General features: G+C 33.0%; 1 long non-coding RNA gene across 1 annotated transcript; it reads left to right on the top strand.

The window, feature by feature from the left end:
• On the top strand, nucleotides 1-9,057 carry LOC112639293. Its single transcript, XR_003123412.1, has 2 exons — nucleotides 1-33; nucleotides 8,891-9,057. It is a non-coding gene; the product is annotated as an uncharacterized LOC112639293 (long non-coding RNA).
• Nucleotides 9,058-24,163: the final 15,106 nt, after the last annotated feature.

Here is a 24,163-nt window from a genome sequence, read left to right as displayed (position 1 = left end):
GCCTCCGCTGTCGGACACATTCGGACTCTGAAGGTACGTGAATTATGAATATATATAAATCGAGAACTTAACGATTTTTCTTTAACTTAACTTAACAATTTTTAATAATACATATGCTACATATTACAAAATGTAATATATTAATACACGTAATATTTTATGATACATAATATAAATTATACATAAATCATAATCTAATGATTTTTTCTTCAAATTATAATTAACAATTTTTAATAATATATTAACATATGTGAAAGATAGTATGCAAAAGACTGACAATTTTTTTCTAATAATATTTATGATACAGAATATTATTAATATTTATGATACATAATATATTATTTGCAAATAGAAAATGTTTCTTGATAATAATAAAAAAACTCAAGAGCGTAAATTTTACCACTTTTGAGTTTCTCGTAATATATATACCTTCTGAGTCTGAATTTTAAAAAATTACTTTCGCATAATATCATAAAAAAAAAACTTCAAAATCGCTCCATTTTGTTCGCGCCAACAAACATCTCGCGAAAGAACAAAGAAAATCGGCGAAATATTCAATCGTTAGTTCCGTGAAAACCACCTCATAACGCAAGACTGAGTTCGCCGATAGTGCTCAGTAATTAAGACGGTAGTGTCTTTCAATCTCATCAATTCGCGCTTTTATTTGCATTGTTCGTTAATTTTCGTACCAATACCGGAGGCAGGAACTTCGAGTCCCAGTCTATCTCACCAGTCTATCGTTTGGAAGAGAGCACAGGATTTTTCTCCCTCTCTTTGTTTCTTGTCACCGTTTGATTTAATTAACGAATTGTTACTGCCGCCATTGTCCTTCCGTTAGGTATTCCCAGTCATGTTATTTAATCTATAAAAAGAGACGCTTATCAAAAAAATCTGCAATATCTGATATTTCCTTTTTTATTTTGGATGGCATAAAAAAAAAATATAATGTGGAGAATATAATAACAGTATTGGCTTTAAACTCGAAAGAAAATGTCTCATATTTTTTTTCCTAAATTATTGATACGATATTTTGATAAAATTAACAAGATTTAAATGAATGTTCACTATATTTGTCATAATTTGTCACAAATATGAAACATTTTATTTTATTTTGCTCTTCCTCTGCGTAAACTCGCGATTGTATTTTAATAATTCACACCTTTTCTTTCGAGTTCGTAAATTTTCACATTGAATTGAAAATTTTATTGTGCATATTCCGAGTTGTTGAAAGATACTAACAAATATTTTGCTCTCTTTTTTTCTTTTTCTTGGCCTAACTTGCGAGACCAGAAACGAGCTTCATTCTTTATTGTCATTCCCTTTTCAAGTATAACAAGGGAGAAAAATGCGTAACTGCGACGCCTTGAGCATTTCATTTATATAATCTCATCGAGATATAAAAAATACAGATATTTAAAAAAAACTCACTAGATATCTGATGTGAATTATGTTTTATTTATAAATAATTTACAAATTTATAGCTAAGAATAATTCTCTAAAAATTGATCACAATTTGAGAATAAAGAAATATGTGATGGTCTATAATATCAAATATAAAATAGTATTTCAAAAATTTTTTCATGTCATATATCAAACTTAACTTTATTATATTTATATTTATTTTAATTTATCCTTCTTTGCTTAGAAAGTTTTGAACAAAGTTTGAGGATTAATGATGATTATTATTTACAAAGATATATTTAAATGTGTTATGCGAGAAGTAAAACCTATTTTATTAAAAATACACCTAATTTATATTTTAATCTAAATTCGTTTCACAATTAAAAAAAAAATAAATTTTTTTTATTATTTATATTGGAGAGTATTATTTTTATAGTATAGTCTAATATAGTTATGCAAGTATCTTTTATATAATCATTACAAGTAATTTTTTTCTTACAATATCGTATTGTATCGTAATATCATTTTCAAGTATTCGGAAATAAACTTCTAGCAGACGGTATTAACGCGAATCTATCGGGAACCGATATGAAGCGTTTCTAACCAGTTACAGGCGTACGCTTTCCAGTTTTCGTTCTGTATCAGCAACTCTGAGTTGTGAAATTTAGACGAGATGTTTTATTCATGTTGCACCGTCTCTGATTGAATAGGAACAGGAAAAATGAAGTAAGGCACTAAATAATACATCGAGATGAATCCAATTTCTTTGATTTGTTGAAAATCGAACGTGGGACGAGATTTTATTTGAAATTATTTTAATTATAGTTTTTTACGATACACTGCAAGTCATATCTTATATGAAGCGTAATATAAATTTAATATGACAAGAATTTTAGTTTGATAATTAAATTTCATCGATGCACTTTCCATCACGCGAATCAAATATTTTCCAATAAAAAATCTACGTGTGACTTATAAAAGAATAAAGTGCTAATTTTATCTATAGTTTGAATGCACTTTGTTGAGAATTTCATTCTTAACCTTATATGTAAAAAAAACTATAGTTGTATTTTTGTTTTTCGTGTAAAACTTGCACACTGTATTTATTGATATTTTTATTTAATTTTCGTAAGAAGGCGAGTATTTGTACTATGTGTTGGCTAGAAAAAGAAATTATTGCGGCCTAAGTAAACGTAATTCCGTCGCAAACCACGTGGGATTTTCAATTGAATTACAACTATCGTAGTATATCGATATCGATGGAAGACGACGCGGAGGCTTTAGAAGAGATGTCCCCGAGAGGGACTGAAAACTTGTAGGACTTGCTGGAGTCCCGGAGGAAGATACGACACAGTTTGCCATATTCCTCTCTCAACTGCTATTGCGTAATTAGTCAATAAAAGATACTTATTATTCTTGGAATAGCTTGTTGTAACGTAACAAACTCGTTTTTTTCATCTCGGAAAAGTTGTAAAAGTTTTTATGGCAACATAAGTTGTTTAAATCAATTACATTTAAATGATTGATTGTTTCGAAATTTATTATTTACTCTATTATTTATTATAAATGTGGAAACATTTATGCAATGTCTTTATTGTAATTTTTATATGTTTTTCAATAACGCTAGAGAGAATTTATAGATTATTAATACACAATAAAGTGTTATATGCTCAATGAATAATACGCAAAAACAATCATTATTGAAAAAATCAATTTTTTTAAAAATTGTATTTAATATATTTTGAATTAACTCACACGTATCGATGTCATTGAGTGATTGTGTAATTACCGTCAGAAAAATCGCGCGATTAATGGTCAAATATCGAAATAGCCGATCGACGATAATTTAAGCAAGTTTTCAAAAAATTCATTAGCCTTCGTCAAAACGAGATTTAATTACTTGGAAAATGTGTTCGCGTAAAACTCGCTAATGCTGGTGTCGTTAAACTATATTCAGTGCCAGATTGTACATATTATGAGATTAATTCGTAGAATTAATAATCAATACTGTCCGGTAAAAAAAAAATATATACAGGGTGTCCCATTTTAATGCCCCACCCCAAATAACTTTCTTATTTTTAATTTTAGAAAAAGATGTTTCAGAAAAAAGTTGTATGGTTTCGAGGGGACATAAGATGGTACCATTAATTTGATCTTGAAGAGTCACATGAAGGTTACGTGAAGATCATTTTCAATTTCTTAAATGGAACACCCTATATATTTTTGCATATTCTTGTAGCTTATCTCGAGAGCTTTCCAAAACACTATAAATAAACATTTTTTCATCAAGTACGTTTCGAGTAATGAGGCTTGAAATCATTTCTTAATTTTACATAAACCATAAAATATCTTGTAAAATATTCATTTTTTGATTATCTTACCTTAATACTTTTATGTACAAAATAATGAGAGAAATCCATTGGTGCAAAGAAAACATACAGTTGTTTTTAAGAAAAAAATATGTAATTTGCAATTAACAATTCCATATTTTTTCTTAAAAACAACTGTATGTTTTCTTTACACCAATTGATTTCTCTCATTATTTTGTACATAAAAGTATTAAGGTAAGATAATCAAAAAATGAATATTTTACAAGATATTTTATGGTTTATGTAAAATTAAGAAATGATTTCAAGCCTCATTACTCGAAACGTACTTGATGAAAAAATGTTTATTTATAGTGTTTTGGAAAGCTCTCGAGATAAGCTACAAGAATATGCAAAAATATATAGGGTGTTCCATTTAAGAAATTGAAAATGATCTTCACGTAACCTTCATGTGACTCTTCAAGATCAAATTAATGGTACCATCTTATGTCCCCCTCGAAACCATACAACTTTTGTCTGAAACATCTTTTTCTAAAATTAAAAATAAGAAAGTTATTTGGGGTGGGGCATTAAAATGGGACACCCCTGTATATATAAATTTTTGATATATGCAAAATATTCGCAAGAAGGCTTGAATGAATTAAAATGGTATCTCAAATAGAGATTTCGTGAATCTCAAACTACGCAGCAATAAATACGTTTCTTTAAATTTGATAAGAAGCAAAAATAATCATATTTTCAATGCATTTTAGCCAATCGTTTAGACAAAATATATCATCATTGAAAACCATTAAACGTTGGTTATGTCATTTTATATTAGTATCATAAGTTGCAACTGTATCTGCAATATTAATAATCGTTATTCGAACGAATAATCTCTCGGTATCACTTCATCTGTCCACGAGAGTTATGTTCGATGACGCGGTTTCCAGGGCCTCGATCATTGTCATTCACCGTATTTCTTGTAATATCCAATGTAAGATCTCGGAATACCCGTAACGATAGCTTCGCTCTGGCGTGCGAGAAACGGATTTGATCCCAATAACGTGGGATGTGCGGCTCCTGCGAGCGAGCAACTACGCGCAGCGGCCGCGCGCGATTTCGCTCATTCCATAGGAAGTCACGTTTCGCGAAACGTGCCCTGCATCGGCTGCTGCCCGGCCGCGCCGCACAACGTCGATAAATTTCCGGTAGAATAACATCGCACCGTAAGGCTAGATTATACGGGGTGAGTCACAGAAATAGCCTTCTAAAATCTTCATAAATATTGATTTTATGGAGAAAACATTTCGGACAAAAGTTAAATAATTTTGAAAGGACTACGTCTTGGTTCCCTTCGTTTTTTTTGGTTTTTTTTTTTGGAAACTTTAAAAACGTCTTGGTGGTCATCTCAAGTTTTTTTTTTATATGGAAAACCTTATTTCTGATTAATCATTATTATAAAAAATGAAAAGACGAATTTAAGCTATAATAAGCGTGGAATAATTGAAATGAAAATAATTAGAGTAATAATTTTTCGAAGAAAATGAATTAATTTTATTTATTAAATTAATGACGCCTCACTATATAAAAAAAATTAAGATGACCAAAATGTATGCTTTTCAAAATTAATTAATTTTTATCTTAAACGTTGTTCTGTAAAATCAATATTTATGAAGATATTCTAAAAGGCTGAGTAATTCACCTTGTATAATTCCGACGTTGAATTCGCCAGCGCAAATTATTCGCGAACTTCATTCGTGGTTCCCGTGTTCGGTCGATCGGAACGAAACTAGAACTTATTGATGTGTGGAATAGAGTTCTTATCGGTAGAATTGTTATCAATGTCAAAAAAAGATAAATTATATTTTATATCTACTATAAATATTTCGAAATATAATAAAGAAATTATTAATCATGCTTATATCTATTTATTTATTAAATTATTATTAAATCAAAATTGATGTACGCATTTCTCCGATATATTTTTTATGTCAAAATAAATGAGAGAATTCTCATTTTATTCTAGGGCGAGATAAAACATTTGATAAATTCTCTATAATTTTGGATTTATATCTTACAAACACATTATTACGTCCGCGAATTGAAATCGATTGGACCATACATCTCTCAAAACGCGTCAATAGTTCCTTCCTAGAATGATCGATCAGACGGAAATAGTTGACCTGGAATAGTTTTGCCTCTTCTTAATTGCCATTGTCGTAGCTAGGAATATATACGATGTAATTTTCTCATACTGTCAGAATACTGTCAAGAAGAATAAGAATCTTCAATTATACTATTCAGAATAAGAATCTTCAATTATACTATTCAGAATAATTAGGAAGTCCTGAAAGGATAGATTGAATCAAGAATGTTGTAAATTAGAAAAGTTAAAGTACTTTATACGTACGTGTCGAAAGTCAATTTTTCAATTGCTTTTTAATTCAAATACTAATTTATAGAAAATAGTTTCTGACAAATCAAAGTTCTTCATTACTTTATAGATTGTGATAAATCAAAGTATTACTGATTTTTGGTTTAATATGTATATTCTTATATTAATCAATTATTATTTAATTGTTTATTAGACAATTAAATAGCTATAAATAAATAAATTGCATATATATTAATATTTGAATCATTACAATTACGACGTATTATGAATTATAATCATGATTTTGTAAGTGCGAAGTGAGATGAAAATGTTGCATTTTTGAAATCCGAGGCTTTTGACATTTTCATTCATATTGCTCAATGACAGCCGCGGGATTTATATTCCACTCTTTAGAGAACCTCGTCGTTATTTCCGCCTTCGTCACCCACTTCCTACTTAAATCTGAATGCAGTGTGGTGAAGGAAGAAAGAATTAGCGTGACACTCCGGGGATGTGGATTAAAATGAGGTTGGGAAAGAGTCAGCGAACAGGAACTAGATAAACTAGCGGCGTACGTGTTCGGAAAGTAGAGCGTCAACTGTTGAATAGATGGTTTAGTAATGAAGAGCACGGTCGTCTAATTCAATTCGCTGTAGACTGTTTTCTGAAACGTTTTTTTTGCTCGATCTACCTTGTTGTTTCCCGCGATCGTTCACTTTTTCGCATTGCTTGTTCCTTTAAAGAATGGAAACTGCATCCGACTGGTTCATTCCATCTGTCAGTCCCTTACCAGGGAGATCAATATGTGATAACGTGAGAAGAAAATCTTAGATTGTGTATATTTCTTGCGTATACTCTCGCGAATATTTTTCAAATTATAGAGTTGTACATTAAAAAGTTTCTCTTTTTTTATTTTTATAACAAGTTTCCCCTTTTTCTATTTTAAAAGACAATATAACTTGAGAGAAATTATCATATAAATTTGATTTTACTTTTGAATCAAGGAAGATCGACGAGAAAATTATGAAGCACGATAAAATTCTGATTAAAAAGATTTTATCTTTTTTAAAATTTGTAAAGTATGTATATTTTTTGCTCGCAATATGTTCATATTTCGTATTAATAATTTAATTATTAAATGCATCATGCGCAGTTACACGGATATATAAGATGTATAAGTGCAATACATACAACAGAATCATCGCAACAAACTACTCGCATTTTCCGCACGCGGCAAACATTCGCCGCGCTTTTCCGCGAGTTGTTATCCATTAGCCGTTACCTAGATTGATCGTTCAATCTCACGTGACCCGGAAGATAATCACGGCCACGCCTGATGTCCTGTCACGAGCAAATCGTTTTTTCCCCATCTTTTAATATCATCGGTGAGCCTTTATCGCGGATTTACTGCCGAACATATCTCCCTGGATACCCGTAAAAATGCCGTGATGGCGCGCTCGCGAGAAACCCTTTTATTTTTCACCAACCGGACCGGGAACGCGCGTAACGAAGCGTAGAGAAATGGTCGAAACCCGGGTTAGCTATCCGAGCCTATCGCCAGGAATTAATTGTCCTATGAATCACGCATCGTATCATGCAGCGGACAGTTTTTATGTGCATGTTTAGCATTGATAACGCCGATGCTGTATACCTATGCGCGCCTGCTCGTTGGTTTCCTATCTACCGCGTGTTATGTTGATTTATGTTCGCGATGTTACCCAGCTGGTCTTCGCCGCGATTCATCCTGCGCGTTCGCGTTTAATCGCCCGACCGCACGTCGGATTTATCGATCGACAGCGCTGAGGAATCAGCGAGAAGAGATATTTTTGCGCGATTCGATCGGTTCCTCGGACCGCTCTTTTTCTTTCGCGAATACGCGCTGGTACTTATGGAAGCACAGACTCGCATCGGAAAGATGCGATCTTGAATGCATGCGTTGCGTTAGTAACTCTGATGCGATATAATATTATATCAGGATATATAAAACATTTTTTTTCATCGCATGATGTGAGGTATTACATGCGTGCGTTTCTATCTTTCCAATATTTTAAAGCTTTAGAAAAATATTGGCAATTAATTAATGTTTGCTACAAATTGCTGAGTGTCTCTTCTTTCATATGTACACTCAAAGAAATTTTTGTTGATATAGATAGATTTCTAGTATAACAATAAAAACTTAGCTTTTTTGTATCTGTTAATATTGCTTATAATATGTAGAATTTATAATTGTAAATCTTAGTGATATCTTCTAGATTCAATTGCCACATATCATTGCGTTGGATAAATATGAATTTTGATGCTACAAGTAGAATGATTTTTATGAAAAACGATTTTTTATATATCACATGTCAAATTTTATAATAAATAAATTAACCGACGTCACAGAAAAACTTCCTTTCTCACTAACAATTGAGATATTTATGTCATTTCGATTGATCAAGTGTAAAATGTATGCAAAATCATCTATCTATTTCAGTTAAATTTTCATATCCAGGAAATTATTGTTATAATAAGACTATTTTGTTAAGCGTATATTAAACACAGTAAGATAAATATTCTTCTCAGAAAAATGTTATTAATAAATATTATTTTTTAAAACACATAAAATAAAATATTAATACAGTATTAAAATAATATTTTAAGAGATCTTTGCTATTTTTATAACAAACATTGTATCGCGTAGAAGCCTCAATATTCATCTATATTTGCGAAATAACAAAAGCATATAACTAAATGAAAACTAGAATTGTGTAGGTTTGCTCTGGAAAATGTTTAACGGTTTATCCTCTGTTTGCTTTCTCTATAGCAGGCAGAGAATTGGACGGTGATTCCAGAGGATACAGAAGCGCCGAGGAGCAGGCGCGCGAATTGACGCGGAGCATTCGCCGCGAAGTGAATAAACTTTCGGAGCAGTGGAACGCTTTAATCGAACGTAGCGATGCGTGGAAGCGGAAACTCGACGACACCTCTAACGTGAGTACCTTACTCCATTCTTACTTACACAGAAAGCCGCTTACCTTCGAAATGGTATTCCCTGATATGAATACCAATTTTTTGTCTCTCGTCGAAATCAATTCCGGATTTGGTGCCCGAATCGAGTATATACTCGGATCAAAAAGCTATTTTGAGGTTTTCGACGCGCGAGAAATTATTTTTTTCCTCGAATATAAAGAGAGACAGAAATAATATAAATTGCAAAATTACGCGAATAATGCTACATGGTTTTTAGAATTATTAAAATTAAAAAATATATTGCACACATCGATTTTAGAATTATGTAAGTAAAGCTGATTATCGATGATAGGCATTTTGCATACGCAGCATTGCAATTTAAAGTAAAGATGAATTATGACGAAAGATTAATCGATAGTCCTCGTATAATCTCTATTAAATGAACGTATAAGCGAATATAATTGTCAGAGATAAAATTGATTGTTAGTATGTTAATTAAGTACAGATTTTTAGATACTTGTTGACAGGAAATTTGTGACTTATGATACATCTCAATGAACAGATAAGAAAGATGATGTTTGCGAATGAGTTTTGCAAGAATTAATTGATATTTTGATGCTGGGCATAATATGCAAACTTAAATTAAGTGCGAAACTTAAAGTTTCCTTGCAGCTGTAAGTGAATGCGAAAACTTTGATTTATATCCTTCCCCTGCCGCGATAGAGATAAGTCTATATAATATTAAGTACTATCGAAAGTAACTTTAAATCAACTTTTATGCAAAAGAAATTTAAACTAGATTTCTGTTATTTTTATTTGATAAATATTTTCTCTCCACTAGAAGGAAAAATTCAAATAATTATACATATCATAAAAAATGCGAAATAAATAATAATAAATAATACAAATTTTTCGCATTTTTTTAAATCTTTTAATGACAACGGATAAAAAATTAGACTGATTTTATTTTGTTACTTTATGTCAAATAACAGTAACAATAAGCAATACTTCAAAATTATGGTTATTATTTCGTATTTTTCGTTTTTCATGGCCTCCAATTGTTATAATTATAGTCTGTATAAAATGAAAGATATATTGTATCGATATCAATAACGTTCGACGAGTCATGATAATCGTAAGAAATACCAAGTATTTGATCTTAACAAGAATTTTACAAGAGGCCAGTGACGACATCGTTACGAGGCTCAATTTTTCCATCGTATCGCTTTATGATTGCTATTGCAATCTTCTCTATGAGAAGTTCCATTTGTCGGAACGACTTTGCGCTTTAGAGGGAGAGCAACCGGACCATTTATTGGCGAGTACCGAGAAAAGACGTTCGGAAACGAGCTGCTTCGTAGCAAAGGCGATTCTTAGGTGCGTTTCTGGCCAATCGACGCTCGTGTCGCGTCTAATGCTACCGAAATCTCGAGCTCACGTCTTTTTCGATATCGGAAATAGCTCCTATTTCCCGAACGTTCATTTAATCGGAGCTCTACTTTGTATCGCGTGTACGTCAATTGCTGGATAGGGACCACAATATAACTATCCTATGGAAATAGGGATATATCTTCCATTATTATAGAAATACAGAGACTATCATTTCTTACGAATTTCGTGCGAATTTCTCAGAAATGTCAACTTAATTTCGAGTCGAATATTGGAGTAGCGACAATTTTTTAATTATAATTAAAATGGAATCTTTTTATGAATGTAGTTTTTAATTAAAGGAAAGGAAATCTTATTGTTTATTTTTTTAAAATCTCACAGTAGACTTTACTTGCTCAGAAATTTAATTAGACATGTACCAAGATGTCACGTAACAATGAATCTTAACGTTTTCACACATATTAACGGAAGATCTATCTATTTGTCGAATAGGAGAAGGGAAATGAACAGTGAAAGGGTTAAGGCGCTATTTAACGTCAAAGATTCAGGAGTTGCTCGTACAGACACGATTAAATATTCAGCGAGGAAAATTCGTCGACCGACTTCATCAAAGAATACGCTTCTCAAGTTTAATGCAAACCTTGGCAAGAGCACCATCTCGTGTATACGTGCTTGAGCGAAAAGAGCTTCGGAGCAACCTTCCTCCTGGAGGAACTGTTTATAAGCATCGCGGAGCAAAGAGGTGAGGGATCCGATGTTCCTTATCCGAGGAGGTCGAGAATTTATTATAGGCGACAGTGCGACGAGTGTATTCGCGATGCATCAATAATCGTATTCGATTCGCTCTCAGGTACGGGCATCGATCGACGGATCCGAAGAGCATAAACCGCGCTTTCAGGTTGCTCGCGCGTCCCTAAGCTTGTATTCACGTCGTTGTCGAGGTTTAATGCATCCTTTCGTGGATGGAATCGCGTTGACTTCCCCATTCATGGTTCCTTCATGGTCTCCCTCCGTCGCGCGGTTTTCCTCTTTTTTTGTACGACATCACACCCTCGGTCTCATAAGCGGTTTTACGTTTTGCGTCTCTCGTTCACATGAAAGGACGATACTCGAGTGCGGTTGAATATTCCGCGGCTGCGTTCGAGAATTTATTATTCGAAAATGAAATTTCTGCGGCGATAGCGTTTCCGAAATAGTTATCATATTTTCCGAAGCTTTTTTCACGAAAATAAATAAAAAAGACAAAATTTTTAATTTTACTAATTTTTTAGGATATTGACGTACGCATTTAAGACGTATGTACTTAATAAAGATTCATTATCATATTATAAAAATTCTGATCATGATTTTGTTCAGAAAATTATCCAACTTAATTACATTCACTTTAATTGTTTTTGATTAAAATGGAATTCAGACAGGAACTTTAATGTAATTATTTTATTATGACATTTCATCGAAAGAATAACATTGATTTTTTGATATTTCGAATTTTTTTAAGATAAAATCAAACCACATTGTAACGTCGATGTGCGAGATATTCTCGAGTGAGACAAGATGCCACTAGTGTGATTCAAATCAAATGGAATTCACGATACGTGCTCGCAATATCGGCTGCATCACGCACACTGATCACATATAACAGCTTGCGTACATCGATAATGCAGAATCACACGACGAAGAGACGGTGATGTCGATCGATCCTCGATTTGATCGGTTGTTATTCGCGAGTGAACTGATTATCGGCTCTATTCGCGGGAAAAACGTTCGACGATTCGCAATAAAACGACGACAACGGATAATTGATAATCTTGATTCGGATGGAAGCGCGCGGAAGGTACGCTAATTAAAAAATTTTATCGGATACACGAGATAAACGTCGAGTGTGATGTAATTAAATCGTAATAGACTACTAAACGACACGATAAGTTGGTAATACAAATTGTAGAGTATTAATTAACTTTATGCGACATTAATAATCGTTAATGTCAATTTGTTAGTCAATTACATTGCCGGGGAATAGCTTTTGTATACTTTGAATATATGCCAGCAATTGGAATACTCTCTTGACCATAAACGTTGCTGGATGATGGAATCATTAGCGTTAATAATTGAAATTTTTTGCTGCATTAATCTTTTTATTCATCTTAAATAATTTTATTTTATTAAAAAAATTATAGCCTCTGACACACACACACACAAAAGATTTAATCATTAGAAACATTAACATAATTCAAAAATAATACCATATAATATTGAAAAATATCCTTTCATTATTGAATTCATCAATGATTTTTTTGCATAATTTCTGAGAATTTCTATATATAATAAAAACATTCACATAAAAAACATTTAGATACTAAATTAATTAAAACAGAACATTTTTAAAGTAAAATTAAAAACTAAAAAAATATTTGTGAAATTGATGTTAACATTTTATCTTGTAAAATATATGTCTAATACAATAAATTGCATTATACTTTTATATTCGAATAGTTGACCGTATTTTTAACTGAGATTTAACGAGTTCGACGAAGAAGATAATAATTTTGTTTTAACGAGCCTTAATATAAGTCGACCCGCCAGTGCCCAGGAATTCATTTTAATATAATTCGAGTGGTCCATCGATTATAAGCGGGAACAGCTTGCGTTCTTTGGAAAAGATAGTTAATTCGGTTCATCTTTGGTTTATATTCCGATATTTAATAATACATTTATAGTTTATTATCAGAACTTTTTCGCAAAATATTTGCTTTTAATTCACGAGAAGAGTTCTTAATTTTCAAAGATTTAAAATTTTTATTTTGTTTCGTTTGATTACTTGCAACTATCAATTTATCTAACTTGAATCCACGATACATGGTTAATAAATTTATCATAATCATTAAAATTATCTCTTATATAAATTCGAGGTTTTTTATGACTCTTATCTATCTCTACCTGCATAATTTAATAAAATGTTAGATATATGATGTATCTTAGAGAGAGTTCCTTAGCCAGCTATTGCTTATATAAAAATTTAATTTAACGGCTATAAGTCTCAAGAAATTCATTCCGTTGCAAATTATACATGAACGCGGTTGTCGAGAGACTCTCCGATCGCTTTCAGTAGCCGATGAAGCTTAATTGCAAGATGAATATTCATCAATCCATTTATTTATTCTCGTTACGAGTTGAAGTAACAAGCAACTTACTTAATTTCCTATTCGATCTGCGCGCGAGCCGTGTCGATAAAATCCTCACGTTCAAGTAAATAAGCTCTTCAAAGGCGATCGAGAGTGACTTTTTGGTCGTTCTGTTCGGTTGGAGGTGTTCCCACAACATCAATGGACTATTAATAACTAACGCACGTTTATCGCTCGAAAGTAAACGGACCGGTGGCTCGACGAAAGCGTCAGCCGTTTTGAATAAATAGAAAAAAAATACTCGGCGGTAGTATCTGTCGATTAAAAGTGCATCGAGTTAACGGTTATGTGACCGATACGATGTACCCGGAAGATCAAAGTTTCCGCGCAATCAAAAGAGTCTGTCACGAATGCATAATTCATGAACGAAACACAATTTAACTTTTAAATTCCACGTTTTCTCGCCGCAATTCCTTCTCCCCCTTTCTCCCCCGTCTGTTCCGCCCTTCGTCGCGCTTTAATTATCGGCTATCTAGTAATTACGGACGACACCTTCTTTTTGGTCGTCGATACCGCCCAAGATACGCCATGGCCTTATATTAATTTGACTTTCTATATACATCTACTATCATGATATGCCGGATCGTCCGAAGTTGTCCTTGACAATGCAAACGAGGCAAAGCGAAATGTTTCCCGAATAATCGGGAAATCGCAATAAAAACAATCGATAGTTGGTCGTGCGAACGATTGTCATGCGACTCCACGGAGTTCTGAATAAAAAAGTGTCGAGATTTTTATATTTTCTAAAATCGAGACTCGTTTGAATTTAGAGATATGCTGCTTTAAAATAGGCGCGATCGAAGATTTTTTATTTTTTAATTAAATTTTAATAATCAATGCTTTTTTAATGCATAACAAATTTTACAAATAATAATTGAAATACAAAGATTTATGATACTTTCCCAATTTTATTTTTGAATTTTCCATTTGTTCTTGTCAATGATTGTCTTATTTTTCCACAATCTATTTTAATCGAATAAAGAAAATTGTTAAATTTGTCTGAAAGTATCTCAGTTTTTTTTGGTACTGAAAATTTATTTTATGTTGAAACAAAGTTTCTGTATAAACATATATTTTCTTTTAAATCGTGTCGCTCTTCGAAAGTTTTTCAATATAGATGAAGAATTTAACATGACATCCGAGCCACTGTAATTTTGCAACTGTCGACAATAAAAAAAATATTGACATGTATTAAAAGTCTTCAGAATTAATGAATGTGCATTATTTACTACGAGCAGAGAAATTTTATCTGGAAATTGAAGCGAAGCAAAACATTCTTTTAAAATATAAAACTCTTGGATATTATTTCGTGTAAATATTCTGCGACAAACATGCATCACGAAGGAATCTCGCATAATATTTTCCAAACGTATGAAAAACAAACTTTATATATTTAATCGTTTCTCGTCAGAAAATTGCGCGTGAAAAATAAATAAAGAATGAGAAGAGAATGTTGATCGATCAGAGCGAAGTGGAATGGAATGCGAGGGGTGAAGGGGGGAGGATGGTTGCACTTGCAAGATATCCCGATTTAAGCTCGAAATTAAGCAGAACCAAGCAATTTGAGTCGTACCGAGGAATTCTCCTTCGTAGTTAGATATGCAAAGGAGGAAGCAAGGCAAAAGGAAGCCTGGGCAAGGCCCAATCAGGGAATATAGCTGGCGATAGTTGTATACGTGTGGTGGTACGAACTAACGTACACACGCACGAGCGTAGTGTAAAACACACTTAGGGTGGTCAAATAAATGAGCGAATGAACGAACGAATGAATGCGTACACATCCGGGTCAGCTGCAGAAGTTCAAACATCATCTTTCGAATTATGATTACGTTATCGAATTATCTTTGGAATTATTCCGGATAGCGCTTCGAGAAAAGGCATGGCAATCTACGTTTCGTTCGAAAGTACATACTCAACATCACGTTGCTGAACTCACACTTATCTCTCTTTGCCGAACTAGAGAGTTTGAGATCGATTGTGCAGCGTCGAGGTTATTCTTGAGTGTTGGAATGAGCATAGATTAGATTAGACTTTATTTATATGTCTCCTTAAAAAAGAAATCGAGTCGCTTACAACTTACGAGATATATACGAGGGATAAATTATATGTAATGATGATTCTTATCAAAATATATTATTTACTTAATGAAAAAATGATAAAACTTTTCTACAGAAAGATTGAAGAGATTAAAGTATACAAACATATTTTAAATAAAATTGCTATATTTTATTTAATTACTAATACACTTACATTTAATTTTACAATTTTACATAGTTCAAAAATGAAATAGTGGGCGTGCACTAATTGTAAGTACAATGAAAGTATATTGCTCCCTTGATTCCTAATAAATCCTCCAGTTATATCGTATATGCTCAGGGTTATTTTTATAAAAATTTAAATACTCTCTGTATACGTGTGTAAATATTAAGATAGGATTTCCGTTCCGATTACTGGAATATTGGAATTACAGAAATTCGTTTTCGAGCTGATAATAGTTAATCAATCATATGTAAAGACATTATAAGCGAATATACACGTAGACGTATGCTGTATATATATATTTTTCGAAACAATAGCATTTCCGGCAATATTAATGCGCTCGGACATCGATCTATTTATCTACCAGCGGGTACTTAATCAGTCAGTTAGCATCAATTCACTAATTAATTAACTAATTAATTACAAGGCAAATTTGTAATCAGCGAAGTATTGCGCTATAGAAATTGCGTACGTATCTATAAATAGGATCACAGACCGACGATGCCTATTGCTAATGTTAAAACCGGATATAGATATTCCCGAGCATTATTTATTCTACATATCAAGACGCGTTATATATCATGTCATATGTCCAAGACATAGTTGTACAGCAACTTTGCTCACGTATATCGGTATATTAATGATTTCGAAATTGCGTAATCTCTCGACAATCTCCTTGCTTGCGACGAAAGTAACGTAAGAAAAAATATTTTCTGTTAAATATTTTAATTAATATCTTGATAATTTATATGCGCGTTCTATGCACGATATAATTTATTGCTACTAGTTTTATTGTAAGAACAATATTGCATCGTGTGTCCATGTATCTCTGACAACAGAAGTCGTTAAGAAATAATGATGAAACGATCTATGTATATATATATTTATTACGGAACTGTTGATCATTAGTGTCGACAATTTTTCACGCTTACATGACAGACTGGTAGCATTTTTCTTCATTTCTTTTTAATTTAAAAATGAAAGTTCTAAAAATTGAAAGATTAAAATTAAAATTTTATGCTACACATATTCTGTCAAAACTTTATAGTGCAATTTAATATCGGTTGACATAAGACTGACCTATAGAGTAATCAAGAATTTATTAAGAAAAGATATCATAGAAATTAAAATTAGGAGATTACAATTTATATAACTTATTGTTTCTTTGATTAATATTTATCATATTGAGATTATGCGAATTTGTATGTCTTATTGGCTTATTACAACGCCTGCTGCCGTGGAATATCCCGACGACGGGAAAGCCCGAAGTAATGCGAATTAGAAGTACGACCGGAAGCTGCTGTTTACTTGTACCCGTTTTCGTCCTCAAGTTCAACGACGCGTTAAATTCAACTCGCGACGCGACGTCCAAATTTACGCGACTCGCGTTTCAAGTTCAACGTACCCACGCATGGCGACACGACTCACACACAATATCTTTCTATATAATTTCGTGCAAATACTCATAAGTATAATAAAGTACTTATTATAATCTATAAAACGAGTTCCATTCTGTCGGCTAATCAACTTTGACCTCCAGTGAATCGACTTCGGGTAAATTCGTTGCACTTGATATTTAAATAAATATTTTTACGATTATCTTTGAAAAGCGTATCTTTGAGATAAATCGACGTGAAGAATAAATAGGAAGTCTTACGAAATTTAATAAATTTTTTAAATTTAAATCTTATAATTAAAGAAATTTATCTCTCGTTTTTTACGATATATTTGAAATACAACTACGTTAACTAATATTGATAGAAAGAATAATTATAATTATTTATAATGGAATAAATCCTATTATAGTGAAAATTAAATTTCCGTCCGCGAAGGAAAAATAAATTACATTACTTTGGAAAAATTAATTACTCTATTTGACGCTTTTATTTCCGTCACTTTAGTAAATAAAATTCTAAATAAATTTAAATTTTCAAATATATTCTCATAAACACTTCAAAATATTCTATAAAGTAATATACTACGGTACTCATTGAAAAAGCTATGAAAAATTTAAACGCAAATTAATACAACAAAGTAAAATAAAAAAATATATCTTTCTAAATATATTAAATATATTAACTTTAAATTTATCAACAAATATTCGCGAAGATATTGCGCAAGTTAATATAAAAGTCGATCACAAGATTTAAAGATGAGGCAGAATAAATGGTCGGGGTCGATCGGGAAAATCTGGGCGGAAACCGCGGCAACACGGCGCTCCTCCGTAGATGCTGTAATATCGTATTGTAACGTTGCGCGCTCTCCGGTTCTCCTGCATTAAACATGAGCTATATATATCGGTATTGTGTGCTCTGTACATAGACCCGAGCTAAATTTACATTATGTTTATGTGGCTAGTAATTGAACAGGACGTGTCAGAGTTGACATGCGAGAGCGCGGCTGCGCGACTGTGCGACTAGGCCCCAGGAGACACGAAAACAAGGCCTCCTCGTCGTCGTCATCGTCGTCGTCGTCGTCGTCGTTGCCATCGTCGTCGTCCCGTTAAATAATTTTATCGAAAATATTGCGCATAACCGTGGACACTTTATGACAAAAATCAAATTATACAGCTTTATAACGAAGATCAAATTACGAGGTTGATGGATATCAGAGAAGCGAAATGCGGCGTTGTTATGCTTATATTAATAACATCATCGCTTTAAAAAGTGTATATTGCAATTTCCTCGCGTTTTTAACAATTCACAAATTTAATTACTATAAAATTCAATTTATTTCTAAGCGCGGAACATATATATATTTTTTGACAATAGCATACATCGGCACATATCGGTTTTTGATACGCACAATTTTGCGCGCTTTTGTTGAAAAATGAATTTTGATTTTGTTTAAAAGTTTCATGATTAAATATATACATCTCACGTGTATCCATATTATTGCGATAAAAGCACATATCAAGTTTATGTACTTGTATCAAGAAAAATATTAGGAATTAGATGATTCGCAGAGCAGATGAAAAATTTATGGTTCAAAAAACAAAAATAAATTATATTGCTTATTTAATTATCAAAATCGTCCTAATATCTCGCACTTTAATATATTCAGAAATATTAAAAATAAATCACTACAGATCCTTATTTATATCAATTTATTTATTATAGATTTATCGATTAGATCCTGATCTATATAAATTTGCGATTCTCGAAGAACGTCATTTGAAGCATACAAAGAAATTTTTATAAATTGCTATTATATATACATATACCATGGCTTGTTTGTCAAGTTGAAAGTTTACGAGAAACGCAGTTTCTAAAAAAATAAAAGTATCGACTTCGCAAGTATAAAAGGATCATAATTCATACAGTTCAGACAAATGCATTAAAGTATTCGTGAGACATCCTACTTAAGTATTAATGTCATAGTTCAAGAATTGCAAAAGAGAGGAAAAGAATTTAATGCGCTTAATAGATTGAGCCCTAATTGAAATTATTATTATAATCCTACTTACTACTTAATACTTTATAAAAAAAATATACGAAAGAGAGATTTCTCTCGCCATTTTCGCGGCATTAATGTGAATGAATTAAAAGTTTTCATAAACAGAAGCTTCCATAGCCGGTCTTCTTTAAAAAGTAATTATCGGTCAACAAAATCGTTTTGGCGATAAAAATTGAAATAAATTGAATCGATAATGATTCTTCCCATCGCTATTAACGCGTAAAAATGCAGATCGTACGAAAATTATACGTTTCTTGTGCTCCATTCAAGTTGGATTGGATTTATCCAAATGACTATATCTGGTCTAAAGATGAGTCCGAATCTACAAGTTTACTCACGACGCGCGACATGTAATACTTCAAACTCGTGCCACATCACGTTTCTCTCCTGCTTGTTTTCATCCCCTATATTCTACATTGTACAGTAATCGCTCGTTCGACATGCAGCCGCAATTTGTACTCGCCAATATCGATTTATAATTATTCACGAATGTCACTATCATTCGAGCTACTTAGCGGACAATAACGCATTAATTGCGCATCAAATAAATTGATTCTCCTAAATGACTATGCATGACTTATTTATCGTTCTTATTCGTGACATTAGAATGCGGAAAATGATAAGTGTTTCTTCATCACAGCTTGTATAAACACGCTTAACACACGAATAATAAATAAATAACGGATTAGCTTTAGCAATAGGTTACACCCACACCGATGTGTATAAAATAAATTACGTGTGTGATAAATGAACAGTCGGTTAATATGAAACTTTACCACGCGATCGCTGAATCATATTTATAATTGACGAGTCTAACCGTTACTCATCGCATATCCTCGCTTGGTTTATCCAGTCACACATACACATATATATTTATGCATATTTATTCCACAATTCTCGCGCAGATAACGCGCAGATGAAGCGGACGATTTTGGTGCCAAAAAAAAAAAAAAAATACGCGCAAGATACTAGCGAAAATGGGAGGAGAGTAATATAATTCCTCATCGAACGATTGTGATACTCGCGTGTAACATTGCGTTAGTTGATTCGCCTGTAATAAGTCAATTAGCAGGTAATTGGAGCCATGTTACTTGAGACGTAATTTCATTGTGTCTGATCAAAGTCACGATAAATCATTTAATTATTCATCAATTAGTCAGTATCGTGTATGTAGCTTAATGGAAGACAATATATCTCATTTTACACGTGTAACATGTATAAATTCAACTCGACCTAATTCGATACTAATTAAAAGATCGACTAGTAATTTGTGAGCAATGTAGCAAGTAACGTTTAATTTTTTACGTTTATCGAAAATGGCGAATTTGTCAATTTAAACAATTAATACAATTTCGGAAGTGAATTTGCCTAACGATGAAGGGAATGCTGGACCGACTCCGGATAATCACAGATTCATGCTTACCGACCAGTCCGGCCTATCGGCGAGGATCGTTCCAACGATTTGCAAAACTGCACGAAGGGCCTCGCAATCCAGCTTCCGCTTTGACCGGCGCGAGAAAGAAACAAGTCCCCCCCTCCTCTCTTTCTCTATCTTTTATGCTGCGCGTCCATTATTCCCGCCCTTCCCGTCTCTCCTGTTTCCCCTCCGACATTCGTTGCACCCTACGATTTGATGGCAGCCGGCCCTATACCCGGACCCACCGATCCGAGGCGCGTTCAGTCGGCGTTTCGCGCGAAGTGCGAATGCGTGCTGCGTATGTGTGTGCACGCATGCACGCGTGAACGGATAAAGCGACCGGGACGCGGAGTAAGGATGTGAGACTCGCGTTGCTCCTGGAGATTCATCGCGATTCTCGCGCCGTGTGTGGGCGATCGGCGAGGAGGGAAAAGGGGGGCGAGGGCGCGGAAAAAGTGCGGGGATCGTTGATTCGAGATATGAGAGAAATCGAGATCGCTCGAAACGGCTACGACACAGTCGGATCGTTCTGGTGAGATTGAGTATCCTGCGAGAAAATCGGGAGATCGTTGCTAGTAATCGTCGTACATCTATTCGATTCGACTCTATTTCCGTTAGATCGACAAAAGGCGCGCACGCTGGCGAGCTCGTGTCATTGAATATTTGGTGAGATTTTTAAGACATCGAGAGTGCACAATGCCATCGATTGAATTGAGTCCTTTTGGATTGAATCGGTGCTATATATCTTACATTAGTTGACTTCTGACGATTGTAAATAAAAAGCATAAAAGAATTTTTAAACGATAATGGAATTATAATATCAGAAAATTTTGGATCCAAATTTTTAATCATTAAATAGTGATACTATTTTGTGATAGTTCTATCTGTGAGAGTGATATCTTTTAATAAATTAAATTTAATATTCAATTTTTTTAATAAATTAAATTTAATATTCATTTTTTTTTAATAAATTAAATTTAATATTCATTGTTGCAAAGATACATAAATTTTAAATAGAAAATATTTCTTTTACATAAAAGATGACATACTAAGCGTTAGAAATAACATTAGAATAAAAGCATAAATATAAGAAGAAAAACATTAGCAGAGGATGTCTTTTAAAACAAAATTAAAATAAAATCCGATATATATATTTTCGCACGTGTGAAACTTGCACTAATTAAAATGATGATAAAAAAATGCTTTCTTCACTGTGCACGAACGCTCGATGAATAAGCAGATGAAATTGGCCGAGGAAACGACTGGTTTCGCTACGAGGGTCCTCCGGTTTTTACCCTCTCTCTCGCGCGCTTCTCTCTTCTTTCAATTTACATCCTTGCAGCACGAATCAAAGGGTCCCCTTAGTTTGCTCCATTTTTTTATTGCGCATCAAAAGAAAAATCTCTTTTGTCGGAAACGATTGAAATACGTGGGATTAAGATAGATGTTTCGATTAATTAATCATTTAATAAATAGAAGATTTTTCTTCTCAAGATATTTAATATCATTAATTTCGAAAATTGCACAGAAAATGACGGTTAATTTAAATTTTCGTGAAGAAAGATAATTATTTCAATCTTCGATAAGTAATATTAATTAGTTAATTATCAGCGTGTTTCTTATCCAACACACTATATACGTATATAGAGAATTACATACATACTTCAATGATAGAAGCAGCAATTTACAGATCGTAATTTACGGATGCTTGGCGTTTAAAGCTGCGCTCGAGGATCAAGGCAAAAGTTTCAAGGCTTCGAGCACTTAAGAGGTTCCTCCTTCTCTCCAAGGTACCACCTCCTTTGAGATATTTGTCGAATGTTCGAATGTACTTGACGAAATGGATCTCTTTACAGCTCGTAAACGTCATCGTGGGCACCATTCTTTCCCCCAAGTTTGCCCATAATACTTGAATTTCTCTTTAATGGAAGATGACCATCTCTCTTGAAACGTTAACGATCAGCTGTCGTCGATATCCAATTGTCTCATGTCAAAGATAATTTCGTATGTTTCATCAATTATTATTTGTTAATCAACGATAATTGATTTATTCTCGAATAATTTAAAGAATTAAAAGATTTTTGTGACTTAAATTTAAGTTGAATTGTTATTTTCTTGCGAAGAAGTGCGGATAATATATAACATTGCAGCAAGTTATTTCACTTTCAATCTGTTTAAATAAAGAAAGAAAACATTTAACGAGAACACGGTACCAAGCAATCACAAATAGAAGGCTATTCCATTAATTAATTTTATAATCATGATTGGATCTTAATCTGTACAAGTCTTGTTAAATATCATCATCATCCAAGAAATTCTCAAATTCGACACGGTGTAACGATATTTATCTTATGATGGGACGTACAAATCATGATATGCAAAACAAACTTCGAGTCCCGCGGACTTTGCAATAAACAGGGCATCGCATCCCCGGGAGGATTTTAATGCATACGTAATTTAATCGCGCATCATACCGAGTCCCCTGTCCATGGAAAGGACAGTTTTCTGTCATGTATGGTCTGGTGTCTCCGCATGCAGTCGCGAGAAATCCAGTTTTCGCAATAAACTCTCGGTTGCACAACCCTCGGTTGCTTCTTTTCCCTCATAAATGGCAACTTTTGCCGACACTACCAGTGTCCTGGCTTATTACTGTTTATTTAATCTCATTTACCATTTCATCTTCCTGGTAAGCAGATGACGAATTCAAAAACTTATCTCGGCTCCGTGATAAAACAATGAGTTCTCGCGTAAGATCGTTGCATTTTTGTTGAGAAAATACATCGTAAATTTTTACACGCGAAAATATCAGCGAAATTAAAAATGTACCATGGTTTACATAACGAGCATACATCAATAACTCGTTGTTCTCTCATCGCGCAACAAGATGGCAAAATAAACGGTATCGTTTTACGCAAAAAATGATCACGAACACTACTCTGTGATTAAATGGGATATTCTTGTATATCTTTCATATGCTGGGTGGTCTATTACATCATTCGGCGTTTATAAATCGATTCGTTTTAGACGTACGAATGTTTCCTCATAATGTTTCACGCGCGTAAGTTTTTGCGTGAATATTGCTTTTTCATATTATTAAAAATTGAAATCATAAATGGTAAGAATTATTAAATTATAAATATTATTATTAAAAATTGAAATTATAAATGTTAAGAGATTATAAATATTATTATTAAAAATTGAAATTATAAATGTTAGAATTATACAATATCCTTGATATCTTCTTTTTGGAATATGTAACATGTAAAAGTTGCCACTAGAGCTACTGAACGTATGATTCTCGCTATATTCTTCCCGGTATGAAAGAATAAACAGAATTGCCATGAGTGCCGGATGAGACGTGAAAAAATAAACGGCTAAAGAGATTACGCTAGTCTCTTAACTAAAGCGTAACACTTTTATTATT

The sequence above is a fragment of the Camponotus floridanus genome, unplaced genomic scaffold (genome assembly GCF_003227725.1).
Source record: "Camponotus floridanus strain SB8 unplaced genomic scaffold, Cflo_v7.5 scaffold556, whole genome shotgun sequence".
In the NCBI taxonomy this organism is placed as follows: Eukaryota; Metazoa; Arthropoda; class Insecta; order Hymenoptera; family Formicidae; genus Camponotus; species Camponotus floridanus.
The sequence above is the reverse complement of the archived record's forward strand: the minus strand, read 5'-3'. Positions and strand labels throughout refer to the sequence as shown.